The 27,456-nt window shown below is 40.8% G+C and overlaps 1 pseudogene; it reads right to left on the bottom strand.

Moving 5' to 3' along the window:
* Positions 1-27,456, bottom strand: part of LOC119726342 — a 72,430-nt pseudogene that overhangs the window by 5,275 nt on the left and 39,699 nt on the right.

Raw genomic sequence — 27,456 nt, 5'->3', positions numbered from 1 at the left:
GCTAGGATGCAAAGTTCTGAATCTAAACAAAATACAGGTGTTTTGTGGACTGAGGTTGAAGGCTGGGGTTTAGGAAGTTTTTTTGGAGAAGGAAGAATCCAAAGGACAGGCTCTGGGCCTAAAAAAAAGAATTTAGCCCAACTGCAGGAAACTGATCAACCGAGATCTCTTCTTGGGATTGAAAGGTAGCTTGTCAGAGTTTGCGAAGTTGGGGGCATACCATGGGCACGCTCAGTGTGTATCAAGCAGGAACAGATGACAAGCTGGGGCACCTGCCCAAACATGTCAACAGTAGTCCATAACAGGACATTAGAGTGGACTTATACAAGTAAAGAATGACAGAAGTGCAGATGGGTATTACCATACATGGTACAAGCAACCTAGACCCTGAGAGGTATCTTTAGCAATACCACAAATGTACTTGTCTCAGGAGGGTTTACTAGTGATGTTAAGTCCATGTAGTTTTTTTTGTAGCCAGATGTCGGGAACTCCCTACTGAGGCGTAGAATTGTGAAAAAAACTATACAATTGTGGAATAAGCAACCTAGGCCTTGGAGGTCTTTTTAGCAATTCCACAAATGTACTTGTCGCAGGAGAGTTTACTGGTGATGTTAAGTCCTTGTAGCCACTTGTCAGGAAATCCCTACTGAGGCGAAGAATGGTGAAAAAAACTATACAGTTAGGGAACAAGCAACCGATGCCTTGGAGGTCAATACCACTGTCATGGGAGAGTTTACTGGTGATGTTAAGTCCTAGTAGCCAGATGGTGACAACACTATAAAATAGGTGATCTCGACCTGGACATGAACACATATAAATTTCTTTTGGTTGAAGGTGTCCAGCCAGTTATTATCGAAGTTAGTCACATTCATTAGGTCTGGACTGAGAACATTACTGGCTTGGGCACAAGATGGAGCAGATTAGCGACCACGATATGTACAATACAATGTAGTGTCAATCAAATTAGGTTTTGCCCTTCACCGACGTTTTAAACACTGTATACCCAGTGTGTTACCTCCCGAGTGAAAGTTGGAAAAAATCACTCGGGTGGGACTCGAACCCACGACCTCCTGCTTTCTAGTGCAGATGTCTTACCACTCGACCACACGGGATCGGTTGGCCGGTTCGAATCTGATGTACATAGCAGCGGGTACCGCATAAACTATTATAAGATGGAATTTTTGCGCCGGGGTGATATAAATCAAATTAGGTTTTGCCCTTCACCGACGTTTTAATGTAGTGTCATTTACATAGATGGCTAATTTAGATGAGATACGGTCTGGCAGATCATTGATGTAGACCAAGAAAGGTGTTGGACTCACTACAGATCCTTGAAGAACACCGAGATATACTACAGGCAGAAGAGGAAGTTGGAAATCATGGAATCAATGGGAACAGCTGCCCAAGTTTGTCATAAGGCTGGGAGACCCTGGGTCTACGGGTCAGGAAGGGAAGTCATCCTTCTACAGGAAGCTGATCAACTGGACTCCCTTCTTGAGATTAAATGGGAAGTCTTAGTTAGGCTTAGTGCAAGACTCACCTGGGCAGGCTCTATTGGCATCTTGCTGCAGTAAGTTGATAACTAAGATCCCTCATTGGGATTTAAAATATTATTTTTTCTGAGTTTGTCTGGGAGTTTGGTTGCTCATCTGGACATGTGAGAAAGGGAAGTAAGTCCTGCTCCATGAAGCTTTTAAACTGATACTGAGACTAGAAGGAAGGATTGTTGGAGTTTGGTATAGCAGTCTGTAGGCCTAGTGACTAGGAAGGGAAATCATCCTGTTATAGAGAGCTTATAAAATACGATCCCTCCTTGAGATTAAAGGACGAGTTTTAGGAGTTTGTCAGGATGGTTCAGGGATCTATCTCAACAGGAAAAAAGTCTACAGCTATGAAAGGGAAGTATTTTTTAGTGCAGGAAGCTGATCTACCAAGATTCTTTAAGTGATTCAAAAGAAACAGTAGACTGATTTTGTCAAGGCGGTGGGGAGCGACCTCACCTGGGTGAAAACTTTAGTTTGGGAGATGCATGACTCACATGGTGAGCAGGCTTCAGACTTGGAGGTTAGGAAGGGAGTCATGCTACTTAAGGAAGCTGATCAGCTGAGATCACTCCTTGGGTTAAAAAAAACACCAAAAACTTGGTTTGTTTGTGAAGTGGGGGTTTACCCGATCTGGATCTGGGCCAATCTTCAGGAAGACAAATGGTCACGATGCAGTCTTTCAGGAAGAGAAATGTTCAGAATGCAGTATGCATCACAGATCCTTACTTTAGGTTAAAAGAAAATATTTGTGTATGACAAGTAGGGCCTCATGTGGACAGGCACTAGGCCAAGAGGTGAGGAAGGGAAGTCATCTTGATGCAGGAAGTTGATCAACTGAGATACATGTACTTCCTTAGGATTATTGTTCTTTCCGAAGTTCAGGTTCTGCAGTCTGTGCCTAGAGGTATGGCAAGTAGCTGATCAACTAGGAGCTTTATTAGGGAGTGAGAGAAAAGTTGGATGTAATTTGGATGGTACAGCACAGACCTGAGCAGTCTCTGGGTCTACAGGAGCCTTCCATGGGATGAGAAGAAAGTTTGATGTACGTGTATTTTGGGACTGACTTTAGCAGGTTCTGGGTGTAGAGATTGGTCGGAAGGGAATAATCCTGCTGCAGGAATCTGATTGACTGGGAGCTTTTTGTGGGGTTTAAAGGGAAGCTTATTGGATTTTGGTGGGTACATGATTGGCTCTAGGCCTAGAGGTAGGGAAGGTCACAAACCTTCTACAGGAGGCTGATCAAGTGGGAACCTTCCATGGGATTAAAAGAAAACTTCATTGGAGGTTTGAACAATCATATAGGTACAAGATGGACCTAAGCAAGTTCTGAGCCTGGAAGTAAGGAAAGGATGTAACACCGATACAGGCAGTTGATCAACTAGGAGCCTTCTAAGGGGTTGAAAGGAAAGTTTGTTGTACAGTTTGGGACTGACCTGAACAGGTTCTGGGAGTAGAGGAAGTGAATGGAAAAAAATCCCGCTGCAGGAAGCTAAATGACTGGGAGCTTACAGTGGGATTAAAAGGAAAGTTTGTCTGACTTTGGTACAGGATTTGGGTACAGGTCTGACTTTGGTACAGGTACAGGACTTATGTACCTGAGCACTAGGCCTTAAAGTAGGGAGAGAAATAATCCTTCAACAGGAAGCTGATTGACTGGGGACCTTCCATGGGATTAAAACCAATGTTTTTGGGAGTTTGGTACATAGGTACAGGACTGTCCTGAGCAGGCTCTGGGCCTAGAGGTCAGAAAGGGATGTAACCCCACTACCCGAGCTTTATGTGTGATTAAAGGGAAAGTTTGACATTGGTACAGGACTTTGGTTCAGGGCTGACTTTGGTACAGGTACTGAACTTACTTGAGCACTAGGTCTTAAAAGTACTTAAAGTAAGGAGAGGAATAATTCCCTCAACAGGAAGCTGATTGACTAGGCACCTTCCATGGGATTAAAAGGAAATTTGGTTGGGATTCAGTATATATGTATAGGACTGTCCTGAGCGGGCTCTGGAACTCATGTAAGAAAGGGATGTAACCCCGCTACAGGAGCTTTCTGTGTGATTAAAGGGAAAGTTTGACCTTGGTACAGGACTTTGTTTCAGGTCTGACTTTGGTACAGGTACTGGACTTACTTGAGCACTAGCCTTAAAGTAGGAAGAAAAATAATAATACTTCAACAGGAAGCTGATTGACTGGGAACCTTCTATGGGATTAAAAGGAAAGTTTTTTGGGAGTTTGGTACATAGGTACAGGACTGACCTGAGCAGGCTCTGGGCCTAGAGGCAAGGAAGGGAAGTAATCTGCTGCAGGAAGCTGATCAACTGAGATCCCTCCTTTGCTAGTACTGACTTTAGAACGGCTTCGTTCAGTTCCTGTGGATGGCAAATATAAATAGCTTGTTGGTTATTTTGGGCATTATATAAAGTGTATTTTGATCTTTGTAATGCATGGTATAAGAGCTTTTCAAAGTGAAAGGAGACTTTTCATAATACAATTTTGTTTATTTTGTCTTTACAGTTTCCTTAAAATGATGTCTAGTCTGATGTATGCATCATGATGTGTCATTCTTTTAGTAATCCTTTGTTACATTCATGCATTCATGACCAATAAAAAAAACCCCAGAAGCTACTCTTTAATACCTCCTTTGGTATCTGTTACCTGTTAAAACATTCTAGGGGCAATATCCTGGATGATTTGAGGAAATCCCAAACTAGTGGTGAGACAACATACATTTAGTAAGGATAGGAATCGTTACATGAAGTTGCTCAGAATAAACAGTTTCTTCAACACAATGCTGCAATTTACGCCAAGATTGAATAAGGGAATAAATGTGTGCTCCGGAGGTTTTTATCACTCTGTTTAATACCACTTAGAGTCTGGGTGCTGATAATTACCCGAGCCGGAGGCGAGGGTAATTATCAGCACCCAGACTCTAAGTGGTATTAAACAGAGTGATAAATACCGACGGAGTACATATTTATTCCCATTCATAAATACCTTTTCGGTAAAAAAAAATCATATAATTCGTTCAAAACATCCCGATTTTGTTCAACAAATTCACTTTATGCTTTTTGAATCATCCCTCCTGCAAAATAATGGAGTGTTCAGCTGGCGAGTAAGATGAAAACAACCCTTTTATGGAGATTGACGCGCGCGTATCATGTTCTATGCGATGTCGCGCAGAACGCACCTGGCGCGTTGCATTTTGAATTTAGAACTATAAAATTCTAACTCCCTGGTAGTGTTGCGCATGCCTACGTGAGGATTGTGAACGTTCAACCAATGAAACGATAAGAGGCACTGGATTTTTAGGAGTCCACATTTTATTGTGACACTGGAAAAGTGTTTAAGACCAGCTAGCCATGTCTTTATCATCCGTTTAATACCGGCACGTGACGGGCTCTCGACCAATAGGAATGGCTAAACTGTCTGAGGTATTTATGAATAAGGAATTATGCCAAAAGCAAGTGGATAAAGCAATGCATTTATTCATTGATTTGTGTTCTTCGTCAATTCATCCAAATCCTAAAAATAGTCAATAATACCCCACAAAATAATATCCCCACACATCTTCTCTGCAGTGAGTTATACCTGCAACTCATGTTGAATGTACATGTACGTCAATGCACTGCTAATCATGTTAATGTTGACCTTGTCATCCAAAGCCTCAAGCTCCAGGGATCCAAAACAAACTCAACCGAAACCTAAGTTCATTATACAAAACCAAACTCTGGAGAAAAAAAGGTTCCCCAGCATGGAATTGCGCAAGACTTGCTAGTCCCGACATGTGTAATATCATGCGTCATCTCCTCATGCTGATCGAAAATGCGTTGAATATACATGTGCACATTATTTATTTTTCTGACAAATAAAAAGAGCAAATAACCTGTTTTGAGCTCAACATCTGCATCTTTTCAGCAGTATAAAAATGGGGTCTAGTTAGAAGTGCACGGCTCCACAATCTGGAAGTTCAAAAATGTATTTATAAATGTACATTGTACCAGGAAACTTCTGGGTTCCATTTACAAGTGTAAGCACCTGAAGTACCTCTTCACCAAATGAAGTCCCAGACCAAGTGCACATTTTAATGCAAATTCTTGGTTAAACTTTTCAGATAGGTTATGAGGGGTTATGACAATCTTAAAGTTAATGAACCATGCCAACAAAGATCTTAACCAACCAAGGAAAACTTTTGCAGGCCTCACATAAAGTACAGTGCCTCTCTTCATCAATATAGGCTGTTTAATATCTCAGGTTGGTGGTTTTTCTTTAAGGTTTTATATGTTTAAAGGTTTCGCAGTGAGGCCTGATTTTCTCAATGCACATCTTAATGCATTAGAAATGAGGGGGGGGGGAGGGATTTACATACTGGGATTTCTTTTCATCAAGTTGTGATCTGAAGACAGTATTGTTTTGTTCATCCATATGAGAAGTGGAAATTCTGCCATCTTTAGTAACCTGCATGAGATGTAACTGTTAAATTATACTTCAAATGTAATTACAACAACAAGATATCATGACTAATGGTGCATTGGGGAAACTTGTCTACACCTTACATGTAGGCGTCAGAGGAAGTGTAGCCTAGTGGTTAGGGTTCATGACTAACGATCAGCGTATCAGGGGTTGGAATCCAGCTGCTGGCCATACATGTACATGTATGTTGTGTCCTTGGGCAGGCCACTTCAACCCCACTTGGCTCTCTCCACCCAGGAGTATTGATGGGTACCAGCATTAGCTGGGGAGTAACCTGCGATGGACAGGCATCCCATCCAGGTGGAAAAGAAATATTCTCAGTTATTTCATCCCAAGGAAACCGATAATAGACTTTGGGCTCATGGGCCAGGTTGGCTTGAGACAAACTTTACTTTACTACATGTGCAAATGTACATGAAGTCGTAAAATGTGTAAGTTGTGTCCGGATACTGTACGTTGTTTATTGGCATGGTTGTTGGTATTAGCTAGGTTGCGCAACTACATGTACTAAAACCAAAACTGGAAATGAAAGTTTACAAGTGTGTGTGACCATAATACAAATGTAAAGAAATGCCTGTGTCAAAACGAACTTATAAACGGCTTCAAACTCCTTTATTCTGGGTTCAGTTGGGTTCGAAATCTATGGAGATACAAACATGATCTAAAGATAAGTAAACATAAACAAAATAATTCTAAAAAGCCTCTAACATGTCAAATGACGAGCACCTTTAACAGTAATAACAATGAGTAAATTCTCAAGCGCAAGTCTACATGCTAAATAATTATCTGTAATATCAAGTGACTAATCTAATATGAAATCTCAAATCTTCAGTGAAGTAAAAGTTTATGCAGTAAATTATGCAATAAATCTGGCAATAATAAAAGGAAAACAAAGCCTGAAACTTACACTGTTTTGCGTCCGATAGAAGAAAATCGAAGGAATCTTTGGTGTTAATCAATCAGATGTGTTACAGAAGAATATGCAGTCTCTAGGTTCATATAATTCTTCCTTTAAATATCTGCAATTCAATACTGGTCTTCACTTATTCACAACAAATCAAAGGAAAAATATTAACATGCTCTCTTCCTTTGTTCTAAAGTCACATGGAAAATTAGTGCTTGTAATGTGGCAAGAATGGTCTGGTTTCCTGACCACAATAGATCTATATATAAGAGTGTGTGTGTGCCAGGCACCATACTAAAGCAAATAAAACAATAGGGGGCGCTATGCACAAATAATGGTCTAAGGTGTTAAAATGGTCTAAGATGCTAAAATGTTCTAAGATGCTAAAATGGTCTAAGATGCTGAAACAAGAAATCTAAGTTTAACTTTAAATCTTACACTCCGCCCACCAAAAGTCTCAGTACATCATGTCCCGCCTAATCATTTACGTGCTCCTTGGGAACCAAGACTATCAGCCTCTGAACGGCTCGTCGGATGAGAGTGTAATTGGGTCTTCGGCTCGGATCAGACTTGTCCATGTTCTTGAGCTTCACCTGGACGTTTCTCACGTTGCCCACCTCATCATCAGGATACACCTCATCTATCAGCCCCATGGGCCAGTTGCCACGAACAGCATTGGAATCTAGGATCAACACCACATCTCCCTTCTGCATGTTCCTCTTCTCGTGGTGCCACTTCTGCCTGACGATCAGCGATGGGAAGTAGTCCCTGGTCCACTTGATCCAGAAGGACTTGATGATGTTCTGGATGAACTCAACACGATGGCGGGGATTGTTGGTCTCTCTCCAAGGTCCGCTTGGTACCCTGGCAGTAGCACGTCCTAGCAGCATATTGTTGGGGCACAGATAGGTACCATCTTCGGGATTGGTGGGGTGTCGACCAATGGGCCTCTCATTTACTAGGTTGGCTGCCTCGTAGAAAACGGTTTGCTCGTGAAATGGTAGGATCTGGTCCCCATTGGCGTGATTGATTGCCTTCTTTATACCTTTGATGAGGGTCTCGGTGACTCTGTTTTGCCACGGCGAATCCGCCATCGAGAACTTCCATGTCATGCCATCTGTAATTCCAAACTCCTGCAGGCGGTTCTGATCCCATCCATCCACGGCTAGCTTGAGTTCTCTGGAAGCTGCGGCGAGTTGACTGCCTCCATCGCTGTACATCTCTGCTGGGTAGCCTCTTAGGGATACGAACCGCCTAAGAACTTGTAGGAAGCCGCTTGTGCTGTAATCTACAGCAACATCTTTATGGACTGCTCTAGTGGAAAAGCAGTTAAACACGACACCATATGCCTTGCCCCTTGCCCTCTTGTTTACTTCTCCTCGAATGGTGTAGGGCCCAAACAGATCCACTCCTACGTAAGTCCACGGTGGGGAAGGCTTCAGTCGCTCCACTGGTAGTTTCCCCATTTGTTGGCCAGCCATGTCTTTCTCATGTCGTCTACATGGCACGCAGTGATGTCGGATACTCTTTGCCATCTTGTAGAGGTTGACAATCCAGTAACTGGAATGAATCTTTGAAACGGTGGTCTGTACACCAGGGTGGCCTCTGTTGTGCACGTGGGTTGCGTACAGCTTCGAGAATTTGTGATGGTACGGTAGAAGAGGGACTTCTTGTTGATTGTGGCTGAAGTGCACATGCCTCTCCGCACGAGCCCCAACAACCATGACACCATCATCTCTCACCTTGGGACATAGCTTGGCATAAAGGTTGTCGAAGGTTTTCTTGTCGTCCTTCAAAGTTGTCATCAGAGGCGTCTGGCACTCTTTGATCCAGAACAGCTCTGCCTGTGCGATGTCTTCTGCTGTGAGAACCTTTGTTGCTCCTCTCAAATTCCGTCTCTGATATATAGCAAGGACTCTGGCCGTGACCTTTAGGAGCTTGTCATAGCTACTGTACCTGCTGATATCGATCCTGCTGCCCAAGTTGTCAACTTCGTTGGCGGCGGCAACCATTACTACTTTGGTTCGCTCAGGTAGAGAATTATCTGAGCAACTTTGCTCGACCGGCCACTTCTCCAAGGGCTGTTGGAGAAATGCTGGCCCCTGCTGCCACACACTGTCAGGACCAATCTCAGAAGGAGTTATGCCTCTTGTGATGAAGTCTGCAACGTTTAATCCTCCTCTGCACCACCACCAGTCCTGAGGTTCGGTGGCCTCCTGAATTTCACTAATTCGGGTAGCAGCGAACATCTTAAATCCATAACGCTGCTTCTGAATCATGGCTCTCAAGATCTCACTGTCAACAATATGAAACTCCTCAAACTCCAGTCTCGTCTCTTTCTTGATGAAGCACGCCAGACGTTTATTCAGTACAGCTCCGCTCAGCTCACGTCCGACGATGCTGGCTATCTCTATTGGGGCGATGCGGGTCGTGCTAGCTACTAGGTTGCAGGTGAAACAACCATCCTTGAGCAACCAGCGAACATAGGCCACAGTGTCGAAGGCTTGCTCTGAGGCATCGGAGAATACAACCAAGATTGGCTTCACTGTGGGCTCAGCATCATCTGGCTGATGCAACGACGAAAGGATATCGTGGTAATGTCACGCAGCTCCTTGAAGAAAATAAGCCACTCCATTCTCATCTCATTTGGCATGGCCTTGTCCCAATCAAGCTTCAAACCCCACATCTTGCGCAGTAGCATCTTCGCTTTGATAGTGAAAGGTGCCACCAGACCAAGCGCGTCGTATATTCCATTCACTTGACTCAAGCACATCCTCTTAGTCAAAACAGCTGGAATTTCTGCTGGAATTTGATCGTTTTTCAGGTCAGGCCCTTGTCTCATCTTATTCTTCTTGGGGGTGAAGTTGATCTTGGTGATGAAGTGGAACACGTCCTTCTTGGGGTTCCATGATACGCCGAGTACCTTTTCGCTGTTCACTGCGCTGGGCCACTGTTGGTCAGCAGTGTTACTGTCTTCCCCTGAGAACATCCACTTCTTGACGGCACAGTTCCCGGGCTTGATTAGTCGGTCAATCTCTGTGGCACGAGCTCGGGCCTTGTCTGGTGTCCCCACCGATTCGAGGATGTCATCAACATATACGTTCCTCTCGATCGTTTCAGCAGCTTCGGGGTATTTGCCCTTGCCAAGTTCGGCAGTTTTCTTCAGTGCTACCGTAGCGATTGCAGCAGACGGCCTGTCACCCATGTTGACCACTCTCATGCAGTACGTCTTTGGTTCTTGATTCATCTGCAAGTCTCGCCAGAGGAATCTGTGGCAGTGCTGGTCCTTCATAGTTGTGAAGATGCTGTGGTACATCTTGCGGATGTCTCCCACTAAATCAACTTCGTTTTCTCTAAAGCGAAGTAGTACAGCAAGGAGCGAGTTCATGACGTCGGGTCCCTTCGCCCAGTAATCGTTAAGGATGTGCCCTTTATAGGTGGCACTGCTGTTGAATACGATTCATACAGGAGTGCTCTTGCTCTCTGGTTTGAGTACCTCATGATGGGATATGTAGTGCACTGGTCCTTTGTATGAGGCCATCTCGTCTCTGGACATTTCACGTGCCACACCTCGATTTAGCATGTCCTTGATCTGTGCATCATAAGTGGCGGCTTTGGTAGGGTCACGGTTGAGTCTCTTTTCGAGTGCCTTCAGTGTTGCAACGGCAACATGTCTATTGTCGGGTAGGGCGGCAGGATCCTTGATCCAGGGGTACTTCGCCTCCCAGTGGGAGCCATGGAACGTCAGATTCTGCTCGATCAGGGCAATCTCTCTCTCCTCCTTCAAGGTGAAATCCTTGGAACCAATTGGACACTTGCCACATCTGCAGCTATCGCAATGAGGATTGCAGTCAACTCCCATGCCTTCAAGCCGAATGAATTCCTCTAGGCTGCAAGCTAAAACATGATGGATCATCGCAGCTGAAGCGATGACACGTCTCGTCTTCTCAGTGATAGCTGGGTGGGTGCCACCTAGACATTTAGACATACTGCCTTCAACCTCGTTGGGTGGTATCCTGCATACTCAAACCCAATGAGTAGGTCTACCTGGCCTCCGTGTCGCTTACATCATCGAAAAGACTCAGCACGCGGTGTACATCTATATTTTCTATGTCAGCTGTGATGCGGTCAATCCCATAAGCGAAAATGTTGACCGTGTATCCCTGCCCGTCGACGAGGGGTACTGCATAGCGACAGCTGTCAATCTCTTCTGTCACTCCGCCCACCTTAGTTATAGACACTCTGACGGGGGTGCCTCTCAAGCCCGCTGCTTTGGCGGCGGTGTTGGTGACAAGTGAGGATGTCGCACATCCATCCCACAACACATTCATATGCGTGGGTCCAACCTTTATCTTCATCAGTTAAAGTAGACACGCCTCATTTCTCTCCGAAGAAGCAACAGTGTGGTTGTTCACTGTTGTAGTTGTGACTACATCATTGCTCGCTATCGAGTCATCGTGTAGAGTTGGGTGATGAACCCTTGTGCAGTTCTGAACACTGCACCTCTTCTTCTTTCTGCATTCAGATACTCGGTGACCTCTGGTCAAGCAGGAGAAACATGCGCCCTTCTCCATCACTAGCTGGTTTTTTTTCTTGTAGGGACTTTTGCAAGTAGGCACGACACTCTGATGTGTTGTGTTGTCCTGCGTCGTGAAGGAGACATTTTTTGTTGACATTCTGTTTCGGCGATTCATTTTTCTCCTTCACCTGTGTGGCATTGATGCTGGCTCGTGGGGTGCTATGATCACTGCTTCTGATCTCTGACATCTCGTACTCAACGCTTTTCTTCTCTTTGAGCAGGAACTGAAGGAGAGCTGGAAATCTGTCTGATCGATCGATATCAGATTTCCCATCATACAGTGATCTTGACCACTCCCGACGGACAGTAGGGGGCAGCCTCTTCTCTATGTCACCGACGACTCTGGTATTTGAAATCTCCCTTTCCATCCCCATCTTTGCGAGATCATTGTAGCTTTTCTCAATAACATCAACAAGGTCGACGAACCTCTTGTCTTCTCCATCTTTCACGGGCTTCATTTTCTCGAAATCTTGCATGATAGTGTCGGCCATCTTAATTGGATCACCATAACGATCATCCAATCTCTTCCAGATTTCGTCTACATCATCGTCTATGGCTCCAACGATTTGTAGTGGTTTTTTCCCCAATGATCGGCGAAGGACGAAAGCAACTTGAGCCTCCGTAGCTTCAGACTGGATAAACTTCTTGAAGTCAGACCGGAATTGGGGAAACTGGCATATGTCACCTTCAAAAACGGGTAGTCTCATCTTTTCGAGGTGGATACCTGACTTGACCTTTGACTTTTTCTCAGTGAGGGATGTAGAAGTAGTACAGCCATCCAAGCATTTACCAATCGCATCACTGGTCTCGTTATACAGCTCACGGACAGGTTGTAGCCATGCGTTCTCATCCTCGGCTTGTTCTATCGGCAACATGGTTACGTAATTGATGTGAGCCGCCTTCACCTCCTCCATGAGTCGCCCGAGGTCTGTCTTGCCGGATTTTGCAGCCTCGACCGAACCGTTTTCGATGAACTTGCGGATGCCATCACAGAGTTGTTTGAAGTCAGAATAATGGACACCACGCAAGCTGCGAGCTTTGTTGATCATCACCTGGCTAGCCTCTTTGTCACACTGGGCTTGTTGTTCTCGTGAGACATCGGTCTGGTTCTCCTTCGAAGTTGTCTTGTAGTTGAGGAGAATTCTCTGGTTTCGTCATATTTCTGTTCGACTGCTACAATCCAGTCGTCGCAGTCACCTTCCTCAACATATGCATGAAGCACAACATCCTCATGCTTGGCACAAACCCTGTTGTAAGCCTCCTTTAAATCTGACGAAAGCATACTGGTTTGTTCTGGTCAATTGCAGCATCGATGGAGTGACATATTCTGGTGAATCTGCCCTTAGCAACGCCTCTCATCTTCTTCACCTCAGTATACGCCATCTTAGTATGATGGAGAACTATGTGGACTCTCAGCTCTATCTGATATTATGAAGAAAGATATCTGAATGGATACTCACGTATCATCAGTGGGTCATGTCGATCATATACGGCGTCGAGGTATACAGGTTCATACACAACAGGTTCATAATGGGAATAAACCATGAGACCAAATTGCAATTTACATTGTGAGTTCACATTTCATTATCAACTAGAAAGCACTCAGAGAGAGTAAACCTCCGCCAAGGCTAAACAATTCACCGCCATATTGTCACGTACACCCAAAAGAAATACTTGCATTTAGACCCGTAAATGTGGCTTCAATAACACCACCACGTTCCAGCCTCGCGTAAAAAACTCGAAATTATCGAGTGGCACGTATGATGTGTATACAAGCACATCTTTTGATTTTTCTGAGGTCACCCACGGTACACTGGTACTCTGAGTCATGTAAATTGCGCGAAATGGTAGGAGCCTGCTATTGAAGCATGCAGACTAAGCTTAAAACAGATATATGTTTAAGGAAAAATATGTTACCAAAACGTCAGGTAGCCAAAATATCAACAGGTTTACATACTTAATGTACACGAGTATAAAGCTTAGGACTGATTCTCACCTCATTCTTATTTTATGATTTGCAGAAAACGAATGAAGGAAAACATTTGGCCCCAATTTCAAATGAAAAACCAGTGACTGCACCAAATGTCCAAAATGCTATGAAAAATGTTCAGACATGGTTTCAAATATATGTAGTTGGTCTATCCCCTTCACATGCTGAAATTTTGAGTCAGTATTTTTCCACTGGCTATAATTGGCATATAATCAATTTCACAGATTAGGAAAAAGGCCCCTGGTGAGAAAGCAGGCATGCATGTTTGTATGGGCCTTGGCCCCATTTCGACATATGGGGGAATCCCGAATTATGCAAGATTCCCCCCCCCCCCCCCTCAGGTCAATGCTCAGAGTCAATGGGCCACACAAAATTCTGAACAGGTTCACAGCATATGTATGCATACATGTATGGTACATGCACCATTTACAGAGGTGCATTTTAACCATACCACAAAATTTGCCAGAAGTCGGCACAAAATGGGGCAAATTTCATTGAGTAGGTGTAGCTCAGCACATAAATTTACTAGGCACAGAAAAAGAGTTTGCTGAGCAACAGTAGGTTACCAGTCAATATGTCATGTGATGCACATAGCTTGAGACTGGCTCCCCGCCAAGATTTCACTTAGAAAATTGGCAGAGCAATTAATACATGTATACATATTCTGCTCAGCTGCTCCCGAAAACTGGGCCCTGGTATTGCTTGGACTTACTAGTACATGCACATGCAGTTCAAGGTTGGGTCAATTTTGACCACACAGGTGCTTCTGAAGGGATGCAACACAAATGTAAACATATGTACATGTACTGTGCATGGACACTCCTGACAACCAGTTAATTCCAGTCAATTCATTTACCAGAGGCAATTTACAGCTAGAAACTTCATCTATTCATTTCCATCACCCCCACAAGAAGGGCTCCTTCGTCCCAGACACCATATGGTCCAACTGTGGAACTCACTGCCCCAGCAAGTTGTTAAGTCACACAAACATTATTCGCTACATGTACTTGTAACCACCCTTTTTAAAAAGACAATTAGACATGTAGAGGTCTCAAGCTATGGAGTTTACTACATGTAATTCCCTCAAAACCAAGCCAATCTTTTCATTATTTAGACATAAACGTTAAAGACATAAACTAAGTTAAAGGCTAATTATTGTCTAATTACAATTACAAAAATTTACATGTTTGCATGTAGATAACTGAAATTCTCATGGGTTACTACTCTGTCAGTCTCTGTATGGTTACTAGCTTCTCAATTATTTTATTGTTGTTCTACAAACATGTACATGTACACGTATAATTATTGAAAATATTCCAGTTCATAAATAAGTATGGTACGGTACATGTATGTACACATGTGCATGTAATTACGGCCTGGATTCCTATTTGACAAGCTTTGCTTTTAGGGGGACTCATTCAAGGTGTAATTTCAAACGAATGAATGTAAAAGAATACCTGAATAATTAACATTAACAATTTATTCACAAATGAACTGACATTCTCTTCTGTTATTACTCTGCTGGGAGACGGTAAAAGGAAAAGACAATGAATGAATGAATGAAAGAAAATTCAAATTACAAAAACCCAAATAAACAAACAAAAACTCCAAGGCTCAAAAACAATTAAGCACATTGGTTAAAACTCAAAAGCTACCAAAGAGAGACAATAATGGTTGGCCACATTAAATGTTTAATGATACATATCTCAAGTTCATAAAGCTACAAACTTTCTCCCATCATTTCCGAACAAAAATCTTTGCTACAGAAAATCAGCTATAAACAGATGCCTCGTCACTACAATATGAACAAAATCCAATTAACCTTCAAGATGAAGACCATGCCTCAACACATTTCATGCTAGAGGAATTCCCCTTGCTTAGAAATACGTCCAGGTATTACTCATGTCAGACCTGGAAAACACCTGTGGTTAGTTTTCTCCTTCAGGGATGAGTTTTGAAGAGCAATCATGTGTTATTTCACAAGTGATGTATTGCATTTTCAATGGACAAGAGAAAACAAAAAATTCAAGTTTGCATTTTTCAGAACCTGCCTGTTTCATTGAGTTTTCAGCAAATGAGTTACATTAAAAAAACAGAGCATTTCTTCACTGTCTTCTATCTCCACAGCTTTCTTCAGCCTTAAGTGGAATGGTGCCATGGGCTTTTTTGAGGAACCCTTTGTTTCATTTCAAGAAATAATCAATAATAAACCAAAATAAAAATAATAATCATAACAAACAAGACAACAGAAGCCTAGTAAAGCTGTGCTACAAAATAAGTCCAATCATTGGTGTTACGTAACAGGGTGATCCCATACAACATGTACAATGCACGGCTTACCAGTGAGTCATGTGAGTCGGTCAATAGGTCAGTCATTGAGATAGGGTAGGTACAAAGAGTTCACTAGGCCGGCCTTCTAGGACTACCATAGTTAGTGATAAAATAAGAAATGAGCAGACTGTACAGGTGGCACCATTAAAGGAGCATTATGACCTAAAATCCTCAAAAATGTCATGTTTTGGACTGTTTAAGAAAAACACTATTTACAAAAAGGTCTAGTGGAAAGGAAACAAACCTATCTAACCGTTCCATTCCTGAGGAAAGATGAAAAGACACCTGGTTGTTTACATTGGATGCGATGGAGTACACATACGTATTTCTTGCCATTTTCATTTAATGTAGGATACACATTGTGTGTCACATAAATAAAACACAGCACCGATGTTGTTTCTAAGTACCGGTACTTGCCGCAGAATGCGACCATTGTGTGGCTGGAATCACAACTAACACTGAACAGCTTAATTTTTCGGAGACAAAAAATTCTCGCATGGTTCTCGCAAGAACAACAGAAAAACACCCAGATTTTATAGGATGGTTGTGTGGATGATAAATACTCTTTAAATGATATTTAATATCATTTTGTTTAAACTGCGTTTTGTAGCCCAATTGGGCGCTTTCCAGGCCATAATGTCCTTTAAATAGACTCCGAATAAAAATATTAAGAGCCTCAGGTCACATGTGAAGACAATCTAGCCTTTCAGAGCTAAAAAAGAGATAAAATGTCTCACCAAAACTGTCTGTTCATTGGAGAGGTTGAACGTTGCCTTGAGATGTATCATGAAGCACGCTGGGACGATGTATTTATAGATGAAGTCTCGGAACACTGGCAGGCCGTCTTCGCCGGCCCACTTATCCACCAGCTTCCTCAAGATGGTAAAGGCTGTCTTCTGGACCTCCAAAGACGTGAAAGAAACAACAGAAAACTCTTTAAAATTCATATGGAAACTGAATTTTCAAATTAAATGCTAAGTTGTTGGCATTATTGTTACAAGGCTTTTGCTCACAGGCTTTGGGGGGTAGGCCGTTTCGTAGGCAGGTTGACCGATACACGGGCGAGAGGGGGCTTTAACTTGTGAACACACACTTCCACGCCCATACATATATTTATGGATGGGGTTTATGGGACACTTGCAATGTTCTCCTCTTTTCCCTCTTCTTTAGAATTTCCATTATGGTGCACAGTCAGACAAAGACTGAATTGTGTAAAAGCAGACATACACACATTTTGCACTTCATAGTTGCAAGATGATGAGCTTTCTGAGATTCTAATGAACGCAAGAAAATCACAGCTTCCATTCAAATGCACCCTTCAATATGTTGATAGGGAAAAACAGTTTACTCACACTCAGCAATCTATAGTACTGCAATATTTTATTATTTTTGTTAAGCATTTTTCCCATTCAATTTAATAATGCATTTAGGCTTGTGCAGTATTCGATTTGAAGAGTCACAAAAATACTGGAGTATTTCTTATTATTAGATTACTTTTCTGGGTGACTATTATGTCATACAAATACAATGAGACATGGTGATGGGAAAACTGCAAACAGACAGCATTGGCAGAACTGCAAGGGCCTTGCTGGATACCACCCATCTCCACCTTATCTAGACACCGTGATCACAAGGAATTTAAACAATTCCATATAGTGCAGATCTTGCCAAGTTGTTTTTGTGACCTTTTCTTTTGAAACGAGGGCAAATTGAGGTATTGAGATTCCTACCAACGGCGTCGGTATTTTGGTATTTTAACAACATCATTCAGTATAATTCCATATCAAAAAAATATTGTCACTGTGGGGTAGTATTGAAATACTTGTAAGTCTAGCAGCATTCATGGTGTTCTCATACAAAACTATACACGTACACATGAGATTGGTGATCTTGCAGTCTATTCAGTGATTCCTATGGGCTTATAAAAATAAGTTAAAACAAGAAAAATACATGTAGTGTTAAAAAACACAAATGCCCTGCAACCATGCCTATTTACATGACCTAACACCACTCTACCAACTTACTGTACCTGGGTCACATGGAACATTCATTGACATCGTTATTGTTTTCTTAAGGTTATATATGCAATGTATTAATGCCTATGATATTTTAATGATGCCTATGATACATTATATGTCTTAAGCAAGACATTTCTCAAAGGCAAATCCTTTGAGCATAATTCTTTGAGCATTTTTCAAGGCCTACATGGAAATAAGAATTTTTAAATAATCAAAAGAAAATATGGTTATTTGAATAAGCTTGAGTTATCATCATGACATCACTTCTTTGGTTTTTAATAATGAGAACAGTTGGCCTATGGGGTCCGAAAGTGACTCAAAATCCTAAGAACAACCTACGGAGCTGCATGTACATGAACATGTACTATGGTGCAAGTCTCAAGTTTTAGTAATACATGTACATGTACATGTGTTTGTTGAGAAAACTTTTTCTCTGTTGTTTCAATATGACTGTCCAAGAAAAAAGGGTGGAGAAGCCACATTGATTAAACTAAAACATGTATAAACAGTGTACAGGCCCCCTAATATTTTAGTGAGTGATTACATTTTCACATGTATACTGGTTTGGTAAAAAAAAAAAATATTCAAATAAAATAAAATCCTACTGTTTTAATCCTAATGACACTGGCCTTTGTCTTATCATATGGGGTCTAAACTTATTCATTTTCTTCAAGTTATACAAGCACGCTACCTTCATTGTATCAAGGTTCAAGACATACATGTACATGGACATACAATCCAAATATCGCTGTGGAACCAAATGCACACGCACACACACGGGTGGACAAGGCGGAAACAGTATGCCCCTTTGGCTTCGCCGGCGGGGCATAAAAAAATAAGTTTTTAAATAACTTATTGTCATGTTATCAATGGAACGAAAACATTTTTTTAAAACCAACACTGAGTTGTACATGTATGTTTTAATTATTCAAGTGATATTGCTGACTTAGGGGGGGGGGGGTCTAAGAACACACAATAACCAAAATCATTATTTTATAACTGTTAATTTTTAAGGTCTATGAATCAATTGGATGTACAGTATCATACTGTCTACACCTTTAATAAAGCAACCACAGTCATCAAAGGATGTGGAGGGAATTTGTAATACCAAAAAAAAATCTTGTTTCTAAATAAAAACTAGAACTTAATTTAAACCTTTGAGGTTTAGGAGAATGTGGTCAACCATGTCAGGACCCCATGGCAAGATAGACATGATTCAGAATGTGGGCTCATGCACTGGCATTGTTTTTAGGAGTCTTTGAACTCAGTTCTAAACTGGCAATTATGTCCTTACCAAGCCCACAGACCCAACCCACTTCCCAGTGTATTTGTATTTTTGTGTGCAAGTGGTATTTCTGTTTAGTCTTGAAGAGACCACAAACTCAAATGACCAAATTGAAGAAAATTTTTTAAAAAAATTGAAAATGAAAAACAAGACTTGGCACGTCTAATAAAGCTGGCCCATCATGACCAATTTGGTCGAAAGAATCTACAGGTACATTGTATATGTAGCAGTACAATAGTCATCTGAGTAAATATTTTTGAGCAAATGTGAGGATAAAACAAGTGTAATTCACATGTGACAGGCAGTGAGTCAATCAGTGAGTGAGGTGTATACAGTGGACTGTGGGCTGGCTCTCTGGGACCAGCAATCATTGATTCTACCCTGTGAAAATGGAAGATGTGTTTGTTACATGTACATTTATTTTATAACATCCCATATCGGCCTAAAAAAACTGTGGAAATCTAAATTCTCTGAATGGGTTCGGAATTCAACTTTAAAACCGTACTCTGTGAGGAAAGTTTGAGATGGAGAATGTCTTATGAATACATGTACGCAGTGGGTTATTAAATATAAATGGAAATGGCAGTGTTAATTTAATGGGCGTGCCTTGCATAGACAAATACGGTATTCCCTGACAAAGGAATGCTTTGCATTCATTCCGAGACAAATTTGTGAGAATGAAAACTGCACATCCCAATGTCAAAGAGCTGCTCAATACTGAAGAAAAAACTTCAACTTCTCAAAACTTTGCCATGAAACTGACTAAGGTGCATTAGAATATTTTAAATGATTAACAAATAAATTGACTGTAGAGGAGTTTTTACCTGGGACCTCTGGATTGCCGTACCGGTGCTCTACCAACTGAGCTATCCAGCACTTCCTGATACATGTTCATATGTTGCCTGAATTTCCCAATTCGTCAATGTCTGTGTTCAAGCTTAGGGGCAGTATAGTCAGAGGCTTTAAACCTATATATGCCATGTAGCCAAGGATTATGCCATAAGATAGCAACATTGCTACAAACCTTGGAAATAGCTCAGCTGGTACAACGACCGAGGTAGTCCGGAGGTTGCACGTCAATTCCTTTGTTCAACTTTTAAAATTATTTCTGACAACTGAAGAAAACAATCTCTTAAAGTACACTCAACCAAAAAAGAAAGACCCCCCTTTCAACTCTTTTCTGTCTAACTCAAAAACTAATGAGCACCTCTAGCTCAAATAACGACTAATCAGTACAGGAATTCCTTAGCAATCCAGCCATACTCTCTACTGGCCCAAAGCAGTATTTGTACGAATTTATGCAATTTATAACAAATAATACCGAAAACAGTTGTACTTTTATAAACATGCAAGTTGTGGTTCACACTGCATCTTTTTTCCGGTACCATTTGTCATAAACTGCATAATTTTGTACACATTATCACTGTTTTGGGCCAAACAAAAATTATGGCTGGATTGCTAACGACTTTCTATACCGATCAGTCGTAATTTAAGCAAGTTGTGCCCAGTAGTTTTTGTGTTAGACAAAAAAAGTATTAAGGGGGGACTTTCTTTTTTGGTCGAGTGTAGTTGAGTAGTTGACCAGCCCATCCCACCCCCCACCCCCAATTTTGTTTTGTTTTAGTGTTTACCACTAATAAATGATATCTGAGTTTTCTCCAACTCCATAAATTGATAAATGTCGTCTTGACAGCTCCATGACAATTGGAGTCACACCCGAGTTTGCTTTTGTCCTCACAACCACTCGGGGGCAACACTGAGTATACAATGTTTATAAAATACGTTGGTGAATTAAAGGGCAAAACCCAATATTATTATTAAATCCAGGAATTTCTGGCTCCTGGCGGCCTTCAATGCTCTTCAGATATTTGAGAGTTTAACCTTTTGCATCAACAATAGTCTTTTTAAACGATTGAAAAGACCAATCTTAGTGCTCAACAAGAGCAATTATTTACCTGGAAAAAACATCTGTAATCTTTCGAAAGGTCTAAAGCTGTGTTTTTTTGGTGACAATATCTTTAGTATTTGATAAAGCTGTAAATTTTGCTGGCAGGTAACAAACACTTGTCAAATACCGCGGTTCATCAATAAAATGTATCTCAACAATGAAAGACAGGATGCGGTGGAGATTGTAGACTACCGGTAATAATGTGTACCATTAACATTTGCTGGCTGCTTTCACATAAACTATACAACAGCTTCAAAGTTTAAGTACATTGTACATTGTAGATAACCACATAAATTTCAGACCATTGACCTTTCTTCCGTTTTCTTCGGGTTTCCTTCCTCAATTTTTTTCTTTTTGAATGTCGTATCTAATGTTTACACAAAATAATTCATTAGCCTAAGATAGAGCTCTCTACATGTACATGTACACGCAAGCCTACATGTACAAAAGCTAAAACCTTTGACAAACATGTTTTGTACTCAAAGGTTAACTTTCAGCCAATCCTGAACACTATCAGTATTGTCCTCTATTGTTCAAAGTCCATGATTGGAATTCTGAGGAAAATATGGTTGGTCCTGACAAACTTGAAATAATATGAGAAGTGTTTTTGTTTTTTTGTATTTCGGTGAGTACTGGAATAAAGGTGAGATTCAAGATCATTGACTTCTATGCAATACGACCATTGACTTGGTGAGATATGCAATAAACACGTAGCAAGTGTGAATACAAATAATGTGACTAACAAGAAAGTATAAAGATAGAACATGTCTTGTGAACGAAAGGAAATTATTATTCAACTAGAAAGCATTCAGAGAGCGCAAAACTCCGCCAAGGCTGAACAATCCCCCGCCATATTGTCAGTTCACCCAAAAGAAATACTCGCATATCCACTGGACTTCCATATTTTATTAAACATTGAATGTCAACAGAATTGATTATCGAAAAATAACAATGTCTTACACTGTCGTGTAAGACGGTGTTATTATTCAATAAAACAAATCCTTAAATTCAAACATTTTGGAGTCTACAATATGCCTGTGTCAGTCTACCTCTCCAACCACCCCCCCCCATTGTATAAAATGGTCTAGTCCATTGACCTGTGCGGTTACATTATGTGGGTGATAAGGCATTCAGGGTCACCGATTTGTACACAGAGGTTCATGGCCTAAAATGGTGAAGAATCCTTTAAAAAAATCCTGCATGCACACCCAGGTCCGGATCGCTTCCAAAATCTAATCGATTTGTACTTGTACCAAGGACCACCCCCAAAAACAATTTCACAAAAATCCGTCCATAACTTTTGGAGTTATCCTGTTCACAGACAAACCAACAAACCAGCCAACAAACAAACCAACCCCAATGAAAACATAACCTCATTGGACCTTGGCGATGTAACTAGAAAGGTAACCGATTTACATGTACCCTAGGAAAGTCTTATGCACAGAAACATTCTGTTCCTTTGTTATTCTACAATGGCAAAGAGTTCGAAACTCTAAGCACTGGAATCTTTCAATCTTTCATCCACGTTTTGTCGTAAGAGGCCCCTGCATGGATCCGTCAAAAATCCTCCATCAGGCCAAGAAATTAAAAGTGTGTTTTCTATTTCACTGAAAAGCAAAATAGTAACGTCATGGCTGCCACTACAACCAAAAAGACCACGAGCCACTCAATTACTTGACAGACTTATCCTTTTATGGTTTACATGTATATACGAAAATTATTTGAAATCTTTGGAAAAATCTGACAGACCTTATAAAACGGTAGCTTAATGTGTTTTATTCTGGCCCAATTTAAATGTAATTTCATTAAAAGCGTTGGATTTTCAGCCAAACGTGAACATGGCAGATTTAATTTTTTTTTGTAATACAGATCGAAATTTCATTTTAGCTAAATAAAAATCAGTCAAATACTTTTTCCAAATGTTTACGAACTTTACGTGACCGTGCATGCAGCGCATGTTTTGTAAAGTTGCACAATGTTCCTGCTTTTCCCTTGACGTTTGCAAAACCTTAAAGCAGTTTCCACGAAGAAAACAGTGTTGATTTACAATATTTATAACCAACCATATTACACTTCTTGGTACCGAGGAAAACAAAAAAGAGCAATAAATCATCTACTGTGCATGTACTACCCTGGTGCAACTTTCCTCGCGGAACTGAACTTCAATGCCAACCGGGAACTCAACGGGCAAAACCAGCTTAATTGCCGCAGCTTGAGATTTCGTGGAAGGCCAATGTGTGGTGAAGGCCGATGTTCTGATGAATCGGTACACCATCCTGTTCGTTTTCAGCTGCAGATATATATTTTAACGAAAAGTCCAAACAACTTAAAAGCAGTACACACACGAAAACTTTATCATCGCTGTTGGCGGCTCAACACGTATTGTTTTTCTTTAAGTGTTTATTCTTCCTTCCTCGAAACATGTTGTTCTTCAAGTTATGCAGTGCCATTATCATCCTGATATTTCTTGTGGCATTTCATCGGAATAAGATAAGCTACATGAATAATTTCGTTTAAACAGAAAACAACTGATTCGCTCTTCAACATAGTGTTTATAAAATCAATATTGGATTTTGCCCTTTACCAATGTATAAACACTGTATACTCAGTGTTTACCCTCTCGAATGATAGTGAGGAAAAATCGCTCGGGTGGGACTCGAACCCACAACCTCCTGCTCTCTAGTGCTGGCGTCTAACCACTCGACCACCGAGCTTGCCGGGATCGGCTGGTTCGAATCTGATGTAGCAGCGGGTACCGCAATGAAATTATTCACAAAATGGAATTTGCGTCATATAAATCTACCATCTGAAAAAGTCTACAATATTTTTCTGTTCACTAGAGACGCACATACATGTACATGTACCGTACGTGTCTACCAATCCCAAAATCATTATAGGAATCAGTCCCTTTAGATGGTGCAAATATGCAATATTTCGGCCCTTGGCTCATGGACTAAAACACTGCTAGGGGCAGATTATAATATAAGTCATTTACATTTGACAGAAATGGTGGTATTATTTTTTTCATCGATATCAACTCAAAATAAACCCATTCCAATCAATAAAACTTGAGACAACATCTACTTGGCATCATTGACTTCAGCCATCTACTGGTGCAAGTGCAATTGTTTTTTTTCCTCCAGATTGTTTTGTTTTCCAACCGACCGATCCTGCTTCAGAGCCAAGAACATAATGAGAAACAAAGAAATAATATTGAAATTCCACAAGAAAAAATGATTTTAAATAAAAGGGGATGCCCTTATCTGCCTAAATATACACATAAAAGTATGTATGTAATCATGTTATGCCTTCGATTCTTCTAAATCCTTTAGCGCTACAATTTGAAAAAAAAAAAGAATCCTTCCAAATCCTTCAGTTACCGGTACATGTATGCAATGAGGATATCGGAGGATTTGGTAAAGTAAAGTGAAAGATAATGGACGTTGTTTCAAAACTTAAAAAAAAAAAAAAAAAAACAATCAAAACCTTGCTGACCCATCAAGAAAAAAAAGAAGATGCATTTTCACAGTTTTCTAAAAAAGAAAAAGAAAAAAAAATTCATTGTATTGTTGTTCCTTATAAAATCTAGTCCAAGGACTTTACGAATCGCCTTTTAAAACATTTGGACATGGTCGGGCGATAGTAGAGTCCTAGGATCATATCAGGAGTACAAATTCCAATCAATTTCATCATACCCCAAATCAAAATCGTCAGATTTTACCCCCCCCCCCCAAAAAAAAACCCGATCCTCGTTTTTCTGGCATGCCTGGAGGCCGCCATCTTGAATTCAAGGTGGCGGCCTCCACCACGAGGAGGATCGGTTTCCCAAGTGAAGGTGAAATTTCTCTTTTCTTCCCTAAGGTTTGTGAACCTAACCAACACCATTTGTATTTTCAATTCCCACTGAAGCATACACGGGCACATAAAGTAGTTTGAGGACTTTTTTAGGGGTGAAATCTGACGATTTTGATTGGGGGTATGATGAAAATGATTGGAATTTGATTAATGGTACTCGTGATAGAGGTATGATCCTAGGACTCCACTATCGCCCGACCATGTCCAAATGTTAAAAATGGCAATTCGTGGAGTCCCAGTTACTCGGACTACCTTAAATCAGCAATTTTTTTTTCTGCAAATGGTGTCCATTGCCTTTTCGGTTCATCTGACATCATGTGTATAACGATATTAAAAAATCCCTATCTGCAGTTTCATCATTGTACTCTGCTGGTAAAGAACAACTGTATAGAAACTGGTAGACAAATATTGTAAGAAATGCGTGGTTAATTTTATCAAACTGGTTTTATCAAAACAGGAACCAAACCAGATAATTTATTTAATAAATGGTAGGTTTGTTTGGTTACGTGTGTGCCAAAACACAATGGAGTATTCAAATCAGACCAGCGCCCAAACTATGCATCATGGAATAACAGCAATTAAAAAAAATAATAGAATAACAAACCAAATCTACATGCACATGTACCAGGCACGCAACTGGGAATTTCGAGGAAAAAAACGAGGACATTCTAAAGCACACAAGACTTTGTATAGTGTTTTGCGTTAGTCTGAAAGTTCGATAACCGGAAGTGGCGCACCCCCCCCCCCCAAAAAAAGAGGTTGTCATTTAAAAAAAAATTGGGGTGGGGGTTCAATTTTTTTTTTTTTTTTTAAATTTTTTAGTCCCACGATTTGACCGTAGTGATATGTATGTGGCCCATTTGTGACTAGTATAATAGGGGTGTAGATGGCACCATCAATGTCAAAATAGTCCGCCCCCCCCCAAAAAAAAACCCAAACAAACAAACAAACATTTAATTCAATTTTCTGCTGCCAAAATTTTGGGCAACATTTTGTTAAAAAAATTCAAACTTCTAAAAAAAATATAAAAAAAAAATTAAAATTGTGAGCTCCCCCCCCAGCCTAATCCTGGGTGTGCCATTGAAAACAAATGACCATATTCATGAGAAAAACTGTGATGTCATTCAACATGGTTGAGGCAGAAACTCCAGTATCACAGCTACTTTAGCTCAAAATAGTTGCTAGAAATGGTATTTTTGTTGAGGCTAATTTTCTGTTTTGGTGGTTCATTGTATCAGAATATGGCAGTATTAAATGAGAAAACTACATGTACATTGTATATATGCACAAATGTCTACAATGAAAACATTTTTGGGTTCACAATTTCAAATTAAAACCCCCAAAACCGAACAAGTTCGGACGCGAACTATAGTTAACCATAGTTCCACTAACTTCACTCGAACGCAGGACAGTCTACTCTAATCGACTATTTTAAACCGGAGCATGGAGCCCGGTTGCATCACTGGTTACCAATAGCTCCGTGCATATCATAAAGCACAACGGGGAGCCGGGACTATTAACTATCATTTGCCTAGAGAAGTTCGCACATTGATATCAGTGCGCAGGCGTAAGTTACTTCACAAATCAACCTCTAGTCGACTAATGGTCCTCACTTGTACTAGTCTAAAATGGGATCACAGCAACAGCGCCCTCAAAAGTTGTCAGGAAAAGCATGGACCATCTTAAACTATTGAAAGAGTGCACTTTATAAAACATTTGAAGTAAATATACAACTTTGCTTTGCTGTAATTTTCAAAACTGGATGCATTGGGGGGGGGGGGGGTATTTTATAGCAAATAATGTTCACTGACTTGTTTTAAGTTTTGCATTGGTACATCTAGAAATTGGAAAATAATCATGTTCCTGTAGTCTGGTTCCCGACCCCACTTAAGATGAAACACAGCAATTCGTAGACGTCGGGGAATTGTAAGGTTGGGGAAACAGTCTAGCTGGCTTGTACCCGTTCATAGGTGTGTGCCCGATTGCAAACAAAATGTGAACTTACTATTAAAATTTGGTAAACTGGGGGCAGTATTTGAAAAAAAAGCCAGACTTGTCCACCAATGTTGGAAATCGATACAAACAAATCACTGTTCACTGAAAATGACAGCACACAAGGTGCCATGATTTCACAGGATGCTTTGGACTGTCATCCACCAACAGTCCAGTAAGGTATTTCATAATAATTTGGTAGTTTTGTTTTTTAATGATTGCAAATGTATATTCCCTTCAACCCAAAATATAGATGTCTCACGGTTTTCATAGATTTCAGAAGAATGGGAAATTTATGACACGGCTCCACTGTAAAATTCCTATCTTGGTCCCTTTCATATCAATGATAATTGATTAAAACTAAAAAGGCCAACATACTATTGGGTCTTGAGATTTGACAGCTCCCTCGACGATGGTCAGTAGCACCTGCTTGAAGTTCTCACCATCTGTTGAAATTTGAATAATACAAACTATCGTTATTTCTACAATGAAATCCAAAACATTATACTTTAACACGCACACCCACACACACACACCCAGGT

This window comes from Patiria miniata, unplaced genomic scaffold (genome assembly GCF_015706575.1).
Source record: "Patiria miniata isolate m_02_andy unplaced genomic scaffold, ASM1570657v1 HiC_scaffold_2, whole genome shotgun sequence".
In the NCBI taxonomy this organism is placed as follows: Eukaryota; Metazoa; Echinodermata; class Asteroidea; order Valvatida; family Asterinidae; genus Patiria; species Patiria miniata.
The sequence above is the reverse complement of the archived record's forward strand: the minus strand, read 5'-3'. Positions and strand labels throughout refer to the sequence as shown.